Genomic DNA, 12,697 nt, shown 5'->3' with positions numbered 1-12,697 from the left:
ATCCGTCCAATCCAAAGGAGCCCGACCCAGTTGCTATCAGCACCATTTCATACCTTATTCATATCATCGATATTGCCTTGTTTGCCTATTTATTGTCTGACATCCACCCCACAAGAATATTTGTTCCTTGAGAGACTTATCTCTTCTAACAGTATCTCCCCAGGGCCTAAAACAGAACCTGATTCGTAGTAGGTGTAGTAGTCAGGGTTCTCTAGAGAAACAGACCAATAGGAGATATATCTTTATAGAGAGATTTATTATAAGAGATTGGCTCATGCGATTATGGAGGCCAGCTAGTCCCAAATCTGCTCAGCTAGTCCCAAATCTGCTCAGCTAGTCCCAAATCTGCTCAGCTAGTCCCAAATCTGCTCAGCTAGTCCAAAGTCTGTTCAGCTAGTCCAAAATCTGCAGTGTGGGCCAGAGGGTGGAGTCCCAGGAGAGCTGACGGTGCAGGTGAGGTCGGAAGGCAGTGTGCCGGAGAGTTCCCCTTTCCTCAGTGAGGCTGATATTTTTGTTCCATTCAAGCCTTCGACTGATTGACTGAGGCTCACCCACATTATGGAGGGCAATCTGCTTACTCGGAGTTCACCAATTTAAATGTTAATCTCACCTAAAAAAATCCTCCAAGTTGACACACAAAAAAACCATCACAGTATTTTAGAAATGCTGGTTAATTGAATTATATCTCATTTAATCCTTGGAAATCCTGTGATGTAGGGATTACTCACCCCACTTCACAGGTGTCCCTGGAGCAAGGCAGTTAACTAATGCACTTAAGATCATAGAACTGGAGAGTGGCAAAGGCAAAGGCAAGCTCACCCTTCCAGCGAGTCTAGAGCTCGCTTTAGCGATTTTCAGTGCACTTGGCCTACGCATCATCTCATGTGCTGTGCCAAGTAGGACTGCATCCAGAGTTAAGAATCTCTCGACGCCTCTCTCTGGAAGTTCTTCCCTACATGTACAAGAATCTTCCTACTAGGACAGTGGCAAGAAGAGGAATCTGAGGCACAACTGTCGTGCTTTTTCCTGGGACTCAATGTCCTTTCGTTTTCTGAGTCTTTTGCCCACACCCTGTTTGCTTCAACCAAGTCAATGAACAACACATGCAAGAGAAAAACCGATCCACGTTCTCACTCTAGCCCACTACTAGCTAAAGTAGATACTATTTATTGGACACCTACCGTGTGCCAGGCAACTTTAAAGAGCAGATATTAACGCCGTTTTGCATTGAGAAAATGGAGGCTTGGAGGATGAGTCACTTGCCAAGGTCACAACTTGTAAACAGCAAGACGGATTCAGATCCAACCTACCTCCAAAATTCTTCCCGCTATGCCTCGGGGCCTCTCCAAAGAAGTCGAGTCTGTGACTCATCCCATCTGAACCCCCTCCCATCTGAACCCCCTCCCATGTGAACCCCCTCCCCACTCCTTTCTCGTCCTCTGCCAAACTAAAGCTGTGGGGTGTGGGAGGGAAGCCCTGGGTCCCCTCCAGGCTGTCTAAACGGGTCATCTGGTCTATTATTCTACAGTTTGTTCAGGAAATGAAGAAAAAGTGCCCCCCTTCGGATGAGACGAGATGACGGAGGACCGTCGAGCTCTGCACGTGTTAGCCGGTGCGGTCACCTACACACACCACTTCTTTCTAAATCTGAAGTGAAAACTTAACTTTCAGGAACCCCTTTCTGACGGATATAAACCCACTGAATCACCCGCTTGACTTGTGTGCCTCGAGCGTCGGCAAGTAATTCCGAGCTCATTTTCAAATAATTTCGGTGTTTGCTTCGTCTCCGCAAATGGCTGTCCGCCAAAGCAGATATTGAAGTTCTTATTTCTTTTTTACCCTCTTCTCTTGCTCAATGCAGAGATCTCCGTTTAACAGGAGCTCCGCGTCCAGGTTCGAGAACCGACTCAAGAATGAGGATTTATGGGAAACTCAGAAGACGTGTTGCTCATGGAGAGCGAGACGTCTGATGCAGACAAGTCTGGTGAATCCAGAAAGTGCAAATTAAGTGGGGAAGGGAGATATGTCCCTAAATGGATTGATGGGGAGCAATGGGCCCCAATGGAGAGGGGCGAAGTCCCGAAATCCCAGAGCTTGCACACTTTGAGAAGACGGGCATTGGTTCTTTCTGTTTTAGGGACGGCACAGTGCAGAGCACAAATTACACTAAACTAAGAGTCAGAAAACCCTGGGCTGCAGATCTGCAAGGCATTTGACACCCTTAAGCCAGTTTTTAAATGTGTAACATGATGGTGCTGAACTAGATTATTTATTGTAAGATTATTTCCAGCTCAAAAATGTCATATCACAGACAAGAGGCTAACTTTGTGAATATAAAAAGACCTCCTACAAATGAAAAAAACTGGTAACCCGACAGAGAGGGCGAAGGGTCTGAGCAGACGGTTCACAGAAAAGCACATCCCGGGAACTTTGAGACAAGAAGAGCAATGAGAGTCGAAGCTACAAAGCGATTCAACGTTTCAGCGATCGGCTTGGAAATCATCAAAGCCCCATAACGCACTGTGTTGCTCAGCCTGCGAGGAAGCCGGTGCCCTCAGAAAGGAGAAGTGGCTGGTGGAATATCCTCTAGGGAGGGCAGTTTGGTGATTCCTGTCAGGAGGAAAAGTTCACATGCCCTTCGATACGGCGGTTTTACAACTAGGCATTTATCCTACGGACACACTCACACATGTGAGAAATAACCCGTAAAGGGCATTCACTGCAGCATTTTTCTAGGAGCAATAGATTTCAAGCAACCTGAATGTCAACGTATATATTATTATTTAAATAAATTATGGTATCTCCTATCCTCGTACACTGCAATGGCAGCAATCTTTAAAAAGGGTAATGCATCCCCATGTGTATTCACACGGACAGACCTTTAAGACATATTGCTTTACCCAGATTCGCCTATCGATAACGTTTTATCTCATTTGCTTGCACACACACGCGCGCAAACACACACACACACACACACACACACACACACACACACAGAGCACACACAGTTTTAATGTTTCTGAAAGTATCATGAGAATCTTGTAACAACAGGTGCTTCCAGGGAGGAGAAGAAGGCTTACTTTTGACTCTGTGCCTTCTTGCACACTTTGAACTTGGTATTGTATACCAAAAGGTTAAATGAAAAGTTATATGAGCCTCTCTGCAAAAATTCTGAGGTTTGCACCTTTAGAGTAAAGACCCCCATCCCAGTGAAGAGCACCAGGCATGTGAAAGCGAAAAGGTAGCCGGGGGCGGCCAAATAGGAGGGGGAGCTTCTCTTTAGAGACGTCTCCGGCTGCTAAGCGGGGAAGAAGCGATGACTGTCATCTGCGTGTACGGTCCCTTTTGTGTTAGTGGATCGATAGCTGTCAACACCAAAAAGAACACTGGTATTTACATGCTCCCCGAGGGAGGTCCAGGATTCGTGCCAAAATAACTGATCCCTAATTGGATCAGCTTCCGGACCTAGTCGTCAATTAAAGGGCATACAGGGGTCAGAGGGACACGTTAAATGACATTGCCTGCCCCTAGGCAACGGCCACAAATGCAAAAAAATATTTAACCTTGGGAATAAACAAAATTAGGAATCAGAAAGAAGAATTAACTATAAATATAGAAAAGATCTAAATGGGAAAATATAACACGACTTTATACTAATAATTTGAAAATCTCAATGAAATAGATAATTTTCTTGGAAAATACAGATAACCAAACTGACCCAAGAATTAGGAGAAAAACTGATTATTAACCCAGAAAAGGGGCTCGGGCAGGGTATGAGCCCTGGGCCTTCTCCCCTCGGGTCCCCTCCAGGCCCTTCTGCAGTTTCTGGTTCGTTCCTTTACCCTTTTATCTCTGGTTGGTTCGCTGATACCCGTTTTTCTTTCCCACACAGACCACGTTTCAAGTGTGTAAGGATGACAGAGCAAATGGGCCAAAGGTCAAAGCTGGATAACTTGGGTTGGAATATGTTTTCCTCGAAGAGGCTGAGAAGAGAGTGCAGAGACTCTTGGTTTACCCGGTGGGAGAAAGTGTTTTGGGGACCATGTAGTCGGCTGGACTCGGGAGATTGTCAACAAAATTTCCTGCAGAAGATGGAGAACATGCATTTTCTATTCCTGCGAGCCTTCCTTGTGCTGGACTAAGAGAGTTAAAAATCGGACACAGGACTGATTTTTAGGGATGCTTTTAGACGTGTCCAAGAATCCAGTCGAGTTCAACATACCTCAGATCTGACTCTCTCTGGAAAATCTCTGCAAGGTCACATGTCACTAGATCTGTGACCAGATAACAGTGCCCTGGGTAGAGTGGTCACCGTGTGGTTTCTCTAGAACAGCCTCCAATTCGATCAAGTTCTAGTCTTCTTAAATGCTGACTCGCAACTGTCATACATGCTCCCAATGTTTATTGATTTTTAAAAAAAAGTGTTAAAACTTTAGGACAAGAAAGCGCGGTATACTATTCCTGTCCACAGGTCACTCGGAACGAAGGTCAGGACTGACAATTCTCTGCTGGAATGTGTCTGTTTTCGACACTTCACAGCAAAGCGAGATTCTCCAAGTAAGAGACTGACACTTGGGTGCGGAGGTGGCCGACTCCCCGGGCCTCTACTGCTGAGACGCCGTGTCCTGGCCTCCTCCGACTCATTCCCTGGCATGTCCCTTTGAGCGGTCTTGGCATTGTCATCGCTTCTTCCCCTTATCTTCAGGTTGCTGGCCGACCTCTGCTAACTCTGCAGCAGGAGGCAAGCATGTACCAAAACCCGGGACTTGGGGAACTGATTCTGCTACATCGCGTTCTTTTCAAGAATTTGCCTTGGCAAAGTCCTTGCGTTCATTATATTAGACTTTTGGGGCGGCCAAAGGCCAATCCTTAAAGATGTAATTCTGGTAACTCCTTACGATATCCAGAATCAAGGGGTTGGTTATCCTGATTTATAAAGGATGTGAAGACAGTGACACTTTACGAGTTAGATGCGGAGCTCCGTAGTTTTGAATTTACCTTTAGCCACATTGTAAAGGGATAAAGCAGAATCATGAGAAGAAGATGAGGCTGAGAAATAACGGTAGATGGGTCAGAAAACTGAGAAGCTGGGGTTCGAACCCAGGTCTTCTAACTTCAGAGCTGCTGTTCTTTCTACAACGCACCAGTAAGTTAAGTGCTTTAGACACGAAAGACAAGAAGAAAATGAATCTTCGACCCTTAACACATAGCACACTACCAAGCCTTTCTCTCTAAACTGGGGCAGGCACTCTCTCACTTGCCAAAGAGAGCATTTTTGGTTAAAAAGAAAAGGTACACACACACACACACACACACACACACACACACACCCCCATTCTTTATATCTTCTTTACAAATAATTCACTCAAAATCCAAAGTCATCTAGATACTTAGATAGTTAAAAGGGAAAGACACTGACTTTCCTGCCTCCTCTTCCTCCCACCTTCTCTGCCCCCTGAGCGGAATGCATGGCTTTGTAGATACGTGCCTAATTGTTTTTCATGATAACATTACAATATAAAGTCAAGAAAAACATAAAAACAGATGGGAAACCGTTCGATACTATCCACGCCCCCCAGTAAGCAGGCTATTGATAAAACATAGTACAGTCAAGGAGTACATATTTATCATGTCATGTCCAGAAGTAACTATAAGGAGCAGGGCTTCCAATTAATGTAGGCGTCCTAGGCGGCACATGTATGCAGGGCAGGCGTGCTCGGCGCTGTGGACCCGACACCGTGGTCCTCAGAACAGATACCGCGTAGTTTGCCCTGCTGGAGTGGGCAGTCTAGGTGGGAAGTGGCTTTTACCAAATCTCACCTGGAACTTTAATAAACCTCTTCTTGTTACTGTGGCAATGCCAAGAAAACACCTTGTAGCAGGCAGCACCCAAAGGCCTATGTGCAGACCTGGCAAAGACTGGCAAATCTGATTACTGCAAGGAGTTCCCAAGTAGCCACAGGTAGAGAAATGGCTGCAGCCAAGGAAATACAGCTGCTAAAGATCCTGCACTTTGAAGCTTGAACTTAGAGCAACTGCTCACAGTGACGAATAACTCTGAATTTAGTTGCAGGAAGGTCACACCGGTCTCTAGCAGCCCACGGGGTTCCCACACTAACCTGGATCACAGAGATGATGGGTGAGAGGGACCAGCATAGTGAGAAAGGATGACGATGAAAACGAGGCTCTCATCCATGATGGCTTAGCCTCCTGATGAGGACCTTCTGCTGGAAGGGATCAGCAGGGGCTGAACCATCAGAGTTACAAGTGGAGAGCTGGTGGCTCCCCTTCTGAGGACGGGTATGTGGTCCCAAAACGAAGTCAAAGGACAGATGTTAGTATTTAAAGAAAGACTACAGAGTGCAACACAGGAAGTTCTGGACAAGGAAGGGTCTCAGAGTCACACGGAAAAGTAGTGACGTGTTTGGCCAAGGAGTCCAGAAGCATGGTCTAGCTCCGAAGAAGTAGGAAGTCGATATACATCTGTGTGTCACCATGCGGGAAGCAGGTTGGTGATTCTACGTGCTCCTAGACTTTCGACTATCAGACATAGGTCGGCCATGGAGAATCAGGCACATGCACGGCACACAGCTGTTACTGGTAGATGTCAGCACTTCCTGCTCAGCCCAGGAGGACACCATGGTCATGTCATCACAGTTGCTGGCAACTGTGGTCAGAGTCAGCATCCGAAACAGAATCTTTCTGCAACACTTGGGCCAGGCTTTGTTTCCCACACCTTTCTGCTGACTTGTTGCCTGTCGAGACTCTCACTGGATGCAGGGCTGAGTGTAGGGCAGCTTTTAAGTAGCTGGTTTCACTTCATGCAGACGGGAGAAGGACATGTGGCCAAGAGACGACGGAATAGACGTTTCCTAGTCCCTCCTGGCTGCGGGTTTTGTCCCTACCTTGTCGTGGGAGAATTGGTCATTAATATCAGATTCACATTTGTCCTGCGTTTCCGCAAGAAATTTTTAAAATTTAATATCTCCGCTAGGTTCTTCCCGACTCAGGAAGCCAAGGACTGTGACCCACCTGTGACCCACTGTATCTCCAGAGCCCACTGCATGGTGGCCACTCAACAAGTGTTTTCTGAGAAGGTCACAGCCTTGTGTCTGTGCACTCTTTAGTGTGGCTTCGGATGCTCACAACTACAACCAGTCCTTACTATTCACAGTAATTTTGTTCTATAATGCTGCGGCGAACATGAAATGAGTGAAAACTGGGACATTTCTCATGTTGTGACCAGAGGCTTGAGGAACAAGATGAAGTTCCTCAAGCCTCTGCTCACAACACGCTCATCTGATGAATCCACGACTTCACTGTGTGTGTGTCGCTGCTTAAAGAGCCCTTACTATATATGTACATACTGCCGATTCATTAACACCGAACTCGTGGTCAGCAGTGCCGTACCCCACGCCTGAATGAAGCTTCTCTGACACACGGATCTTCCCCACCGGTCACACCGCAGGCTCCTCGCACTCAAGGACCCTGGGCTCTACACCGGGAGCCATTTTACCCAGTGACATCAACGCAAGGAAGCCAAGAACAAAAACGCAAAGCACATGGCGCGAAACAGACCATGACAAAGAAACTCGCTCACAGTAAGAGAGCTGAGATGGGAAGGCACAGCATCACCTCGTTCCACTCAGTTAGTTTGCTCTCTGGTGTCAGTAAGAAGAGTAACAGGCCCAAAAAGGTTGCTTCTGCCCACCACCCGGGTGCCCAGCAGCACCTCCAAAACACGGGGCCCGACCAAGAGCGATTTTCTTCTGCAAATGGCTACACAAGGACGGGAGGCATTGTGAAGGCACGCGTGGGTCTAAATAATCACCGAGTTGGAGAATGCGGTGGTTGCAGGTGTTCCCTGAACCGTGGAATAGGCAGAGTTAGAACAAATAGAAGATTATACGTCACATGGCAAAATTAAAGAAGTAAGAGGTGTCGCAGTCAGAAACAGCTTCAGAGAAAGTTCGGGGACGTTCACAGGTGGCTGCTGAGGACAGGCAGGAAGTGTCAGAGAATCCTTAATAAAGCACCACGCTGAATTCGGGGGATTCTGTGACAATGAGATGCACGCACTTCTTCTGCTTCCTAGCCCGGCAGGGGAGACAGGCCAATGCCCAGGTCTGTGCAGGTGAGCCTTACCTGCGTTAGCTCCGCGGGCAGATGTTAAGCCTCCTTCCGTGCTCGCTCCCTCTCGTGTGCGTAGAGGCCCAGCTAGTGTGAAGGACGGGACCGGCTATGGCCACTTAGGCTTTGCAGCTTCTTTCAGTTGCTCTGGGTGATTCAGTCTCCAGCATCACAGAAGCCGGCGCAAAGCTCCCCAGCAAGGATGTCCCGTCACCTGAGAGCCTTCTCGGGGGCTTCCGTGTCTTATTGGCTTAATGCAAGGCGATCAGCTTCTACCTCCTGGTCCAGGATTCGGTCACTAATGAGGCGGTTGGGACCTGAATCCCCATCCTCGCTTATATCCACCTTTCCTAGAAAAAAAGCAAATCACCGAGTTAATGTTGTAAAGTGAGGCTGTGAAGGGAAGGAAGGTCATTTGGCTGTCCACGAGACCGCGTGATATACGGAGCCACCTGACTCGTGGGTGTCGTTCCCAAGGCCTCGATCAGGGGGTTCTCCTGCTTTCGATCTTACTTCTCCGATACCGTAAGCGTAAACATGCTTCGTTTTCTTTCGGGTAGCAACCGTTTATTACATGCCAGGGACTGGTCAAGGAGACACTGGAAATGTGGCAAAGTATGAAACAGAGAAGACCGTGTCCCTAGTCATCCATACGTATACACGCATGGCGATTTCCAGCCTGGCGTGGCCCTGGCACCGACTGATCGGAACAGGCCATCGTCCTGGGAGGGCAGGAGGCCGTCCCCCCGCACTTGCTGGACGGGGGCGGGGCTGAGCCAGGGGGTCTGGGGGAGGGGAAGAGGGGAGCAAAGGGCATCTGGAGGGCTCAGCAGAGCCGCCGTTTACCGACTCATCTGGAAGTGATTCAGTACTTTTAACGACTGATGTGCTGCATGAGCTCCGGCAATAGCGCCGTGGAGAAAAATTAAATGCCACGCCACGACCAAAATGTGAATGGAGTGATTGTCCCAGAAGCAGCGAAAGAAAATACTCAGGTTTCAGAATGGGGCTTTTTTTTTGGCGGGGGTGGAGGGGGGTGCAGTGGAAGAAAGTGGATCGGGAGTAGTAGGTGAGTGAAATAAGTTCACGGTTTGTCAGTCTCCATAGCAACGGACTTGGTTTTTACAGCATTCTGCGATAACGACACACCCCTAATCCTGCGGTTCACCTGGGTGAGCCATGATCGCGAGGCCCTGGTGCAGACAGTAAGGGCACGTGAACGACAGACGCTCTGTAGGAGAGGAGACGGAACTCCAGTGACGTCTGAACGTGGCCGTACCTGCATAGTAACGACCCTGCTCACTGACCTTACGGGGAGGCCGCGCATGGGAGGAAAATGACAAGCAGCAGAAGCAGCGGCAGCCTGCCGCAGCGGGCTGCACTCAGAGCTGGCCGGCTTGGGGGCGGTGGACAGGGGCCTTGTCCCCCACCGCTGTAATTCTGAAGATAAACATTGATCTTAAGAAGGGGAAAGAAACAAGACATCTCCGAACCCCTGTTTCTGTGCTTCTAAAAAGAATTCTAATCGATATTATTCAGAATATTCGAACAGCATCTTCTTTCAATAGTTGGCCAAATACTTAATGCAAGGTTTCTCAGTTTGAGATTTGATCGGAAGAGACAGTCCAGAATTTTAAATTGCTTCTCAAAGATGTCCCTGACCTAAGAAAAGATTAAGAACCACTGGCATCATGGGAAAATCCATCCATTCCTTTATTCCACATGCATTTATTCCATGCTTGTTATACTAGGTACTTACTAGTCGACGTACTGGGGAGATGGCACAGAATGAGTTCAACGAGGCCCCTATTTTGTGAAATTTATATTTTGCTGAGAGGGTTGAGGGTTTGTGGGAGCGTGGATCAGACACCTGAGTTTAGATATTGGGATCGTAACCTCGAGCAGGTTATTTTCTCCCTGAGTCTCTATTTCTTCATTTGGAAAGTGGAAGCAATAAAAGCATTAGAACTAAAACGATTCAAATACCTGATACGTAGGTAAAAATTCAATGCTAATTACTACTAAACTCCCTTTGCCAAGAGGAAGAAGTTGGAGGTCAGAGAGAGAGCATTACTTCAATTTCATAGATAAAAAATTTATACTCGAAGGGGTTGCATGAATTGTGTTAAGCAAAGGAGTGATCAAGAAAGCTTTGATCTGACAGAGCTCGTTGAGAGGGTGACTGGCTCTTTCCTCCTCCACATTGCTTTTCTCCAGTTAGGGGTCTGCTGGATTCATCAGCCTTAAAGAACCATTGAATTGTTTAAAACAGGGGTCGGCAAACTACGGCCCACTGCCTGTTACTATATCGCCTGTGAGCTTAGTGTGGTTTTACATTTTTAAACAGCCGAATCAAGGGAAATAGTACTTTGTTATACTTGAAAATTATTTGAAATTTAAATTCCATTCTCCTTAAATAAGTCTTATTTGCCCCCATTTGCTTGAGAACTGTCTACGGTCGCTGTCATGCTGCAGCAGCATAGTTGACTAGTTGTGACAAGAGGCCATATGGCCTGAAAAGCCTAAATTATTTGCCATCTGGCCCTCGATCAGAAAAAGTCTGCCAGCCCCTCATGTAGAATGTCCTTTTCTCTGGAAAGAAAGACATACCAAATACAATCACACATCTTCTGAATTGGTAATGTGACGTTATTTAAAATTAAAGAGCCAAGAGGCTAAGTCTGCAAACTGAGACACTTTGATCATAATCATTAGACTATTTAAGTAAGACAATAGCTAACAGTTACGAGAATTTTAGAAGTATTGAGTCATTCGATCCTCACAGCTCTAAGAGGCAAATCGTCACCTATGAGAGAACTGAAGCTCAGAGAAGTTGGGAAATGTGTCCAAGGTCACAAAGCCAGTAAATGGCCAAACGGCGATTTCGAATCGAAGCCCATGCTTCTCTGCACAAGTCCGATGCCACGGGATTGACGGCCCCCCGTTTACGTAGCAAGCTTTGTGGGGGCAGATTTACCTAAGCATTTCCGCCTTTCCAAAACCTACTCCCTGGTATCACTCAGGGTTAGTTTCTTCACTTCTCTCAGATTCTTTTTTTTCTGTACGATGGAGAAAATAGCCAGCTTGCAAAGTTATTCTGAGGATTAGAAATGACATATTTACAATGCCTGATACCTGTAAACGGTAACTGTTATTACTTCGTTACAATTGTGCGGGACACGTTTTCATAAGATGCACGCGGCAAATCTGCTAAGGCGATGCTGGGGACAGGGGAGGCGACAGCTATAGGAGAGAAAAAGACAGTCAAATATGTCCCCTAGTTCCTGAAAGGCCAAGCCATCGGCCCCTAATCGGGCAGCTTCTCCTCCTGGGCAGGGTCTCTGCACCTGTGGTGAAGGGGAGGCGTGACAAACGCTGCCGATGCTGGGAATGGCTCGGTTCTTCGTAGCCGATGGACAGAGTTTGCTTCTACACCAAATGTGAGAATGGACGTCAACGCGTGGAGAAGAAACAGATGTCCAAGGACAGAGGCGGCCCTGTGAGGCGAGGGGAAAAGCGTGCTAATGTCACCCTCCAGAACTCTCTTTCTTGAGGAAGGAAATTGGGGAGATGATGGCACAGGAAGTGCTGCGCCGCTACTCTGAACCCCGAGGTTGGGGACCTGGGGAAACGCCGAGGGGTTTCTCTGCCATTGATGGACAGGGATCGGTTACTTTCCCGGTGGGGGCCAGGCCCTGTGCCATGTGCTGTGACCGTGTTCTCTTCGGTGACTCGCACAGCCCTATGAAGTGATGCTGCTCTCTACGTTCTATAGACGTGACAGCTGAGGCACAGAAGGTGACTCCAAACCCAGAGCGGCTCGGCTAGCAAGCACCTGTTGGGACACGAAGCCGCTGTTGACGCCTATTCCCCGACCCTTCGGCTACTCCTTGGCTGCCACCCGTGGCCAGTGGCTTATGTGGGTGTCAACTCATTCAACAGATATTTACTGAGACGCTGTTTTACCAATGAGGGAGGACTCTGCAGTGACACCCAGACGCAGGAGGGCGGTGGCAGAGAGGGGGCATGGGGAGCGACTGTTAATGGTACAGGGTGACATGTCCTAAGAGTGGACAGTGGTGATGACTGGGCAACTGTGTGTAAACTAGAAACACTGGACGGTACACTTTATGTGGATGAATTTTATGATGTGTAAAATCATCCCTCAAGAAAGCCGCTCAGAAAGAGGAAAGAGAAAATCGCAATAAACACACCAAGAAGGGTATGCTCCGTAAGCTTAAGAACTGAAACGGGCATTCGTCACAGGAGTCTCTAGATTGAAAAAGAATATAATACAGGATTATATTATAATTCAATTTTGGTACCTGTCATGATAAGTTATAACGAACATAAAAAAACCGCGCTGTCGCGCAGAGTCGTCTTACCCTGCGCCATTTATTCCGCTACCGTGAACTAAAAATCGGGCCTCTGGCCTTTTCCCCTTCTGTGTAACTCTCGTGGGGCTACGTGAGGCTTAGCAACTGCATTTGCTAGGACACCTTTTTCCACGCCAACGAGATGGATTCAAGAACACGTTCGCACCGCTTCGCGAATGCGTACCGAACCC

The 12,697-nt window shown here is 47.5% G+C and overlaps 1 long non-coding RNA gene across 1 annotated transcript in view; it reads right to left on the bottom strand.

The window, feature by feature from the left end:
• Nucleotides 1–8,054: 8,054 nt before the first annotated feature.
• LOC111744729 overlaps nucleotides 8,055–12,697 on the bottom strand; it is a 6,722-nt gene continuing 2,079 nt past the window's right edge. The window contains exons 2-3 of the long non-coding RNA XR_002782292.1: nucleotides 11,266–11,373; nucleotides 8,055–8,480 (exon numbers count right to left, since the gene is read on the bottom strand). This is a non-coding gene — a long non-coding RNA (uncharacterized LOC111744729). The remainder of the gene's footprint in view (nucleotides 8,481–11,265; nucleotides 11,374–12,697) is intronic.

This window comes from Pteropus vampyrus, unplaced genomic scaffold (assembly GCF_000151845.1).
Source record: "Pteropus vampyrus isolate Shadow unplaced genomic scaffold, Pvam_2.0 Scaffold6, whole genome shotgun sequence".
Lineage (NCBI taxonomy): Eukaryota > Metazoa > Chordata > Mammalia > Chiroptera > Pteropodidae > Pteropus > Pteropus vampyrus.
The sequence above is the reverse complement of the archived record's forward strand: the minus strand, read 5'-3'. Positions and strand labels throughout refer to the sequence as shown.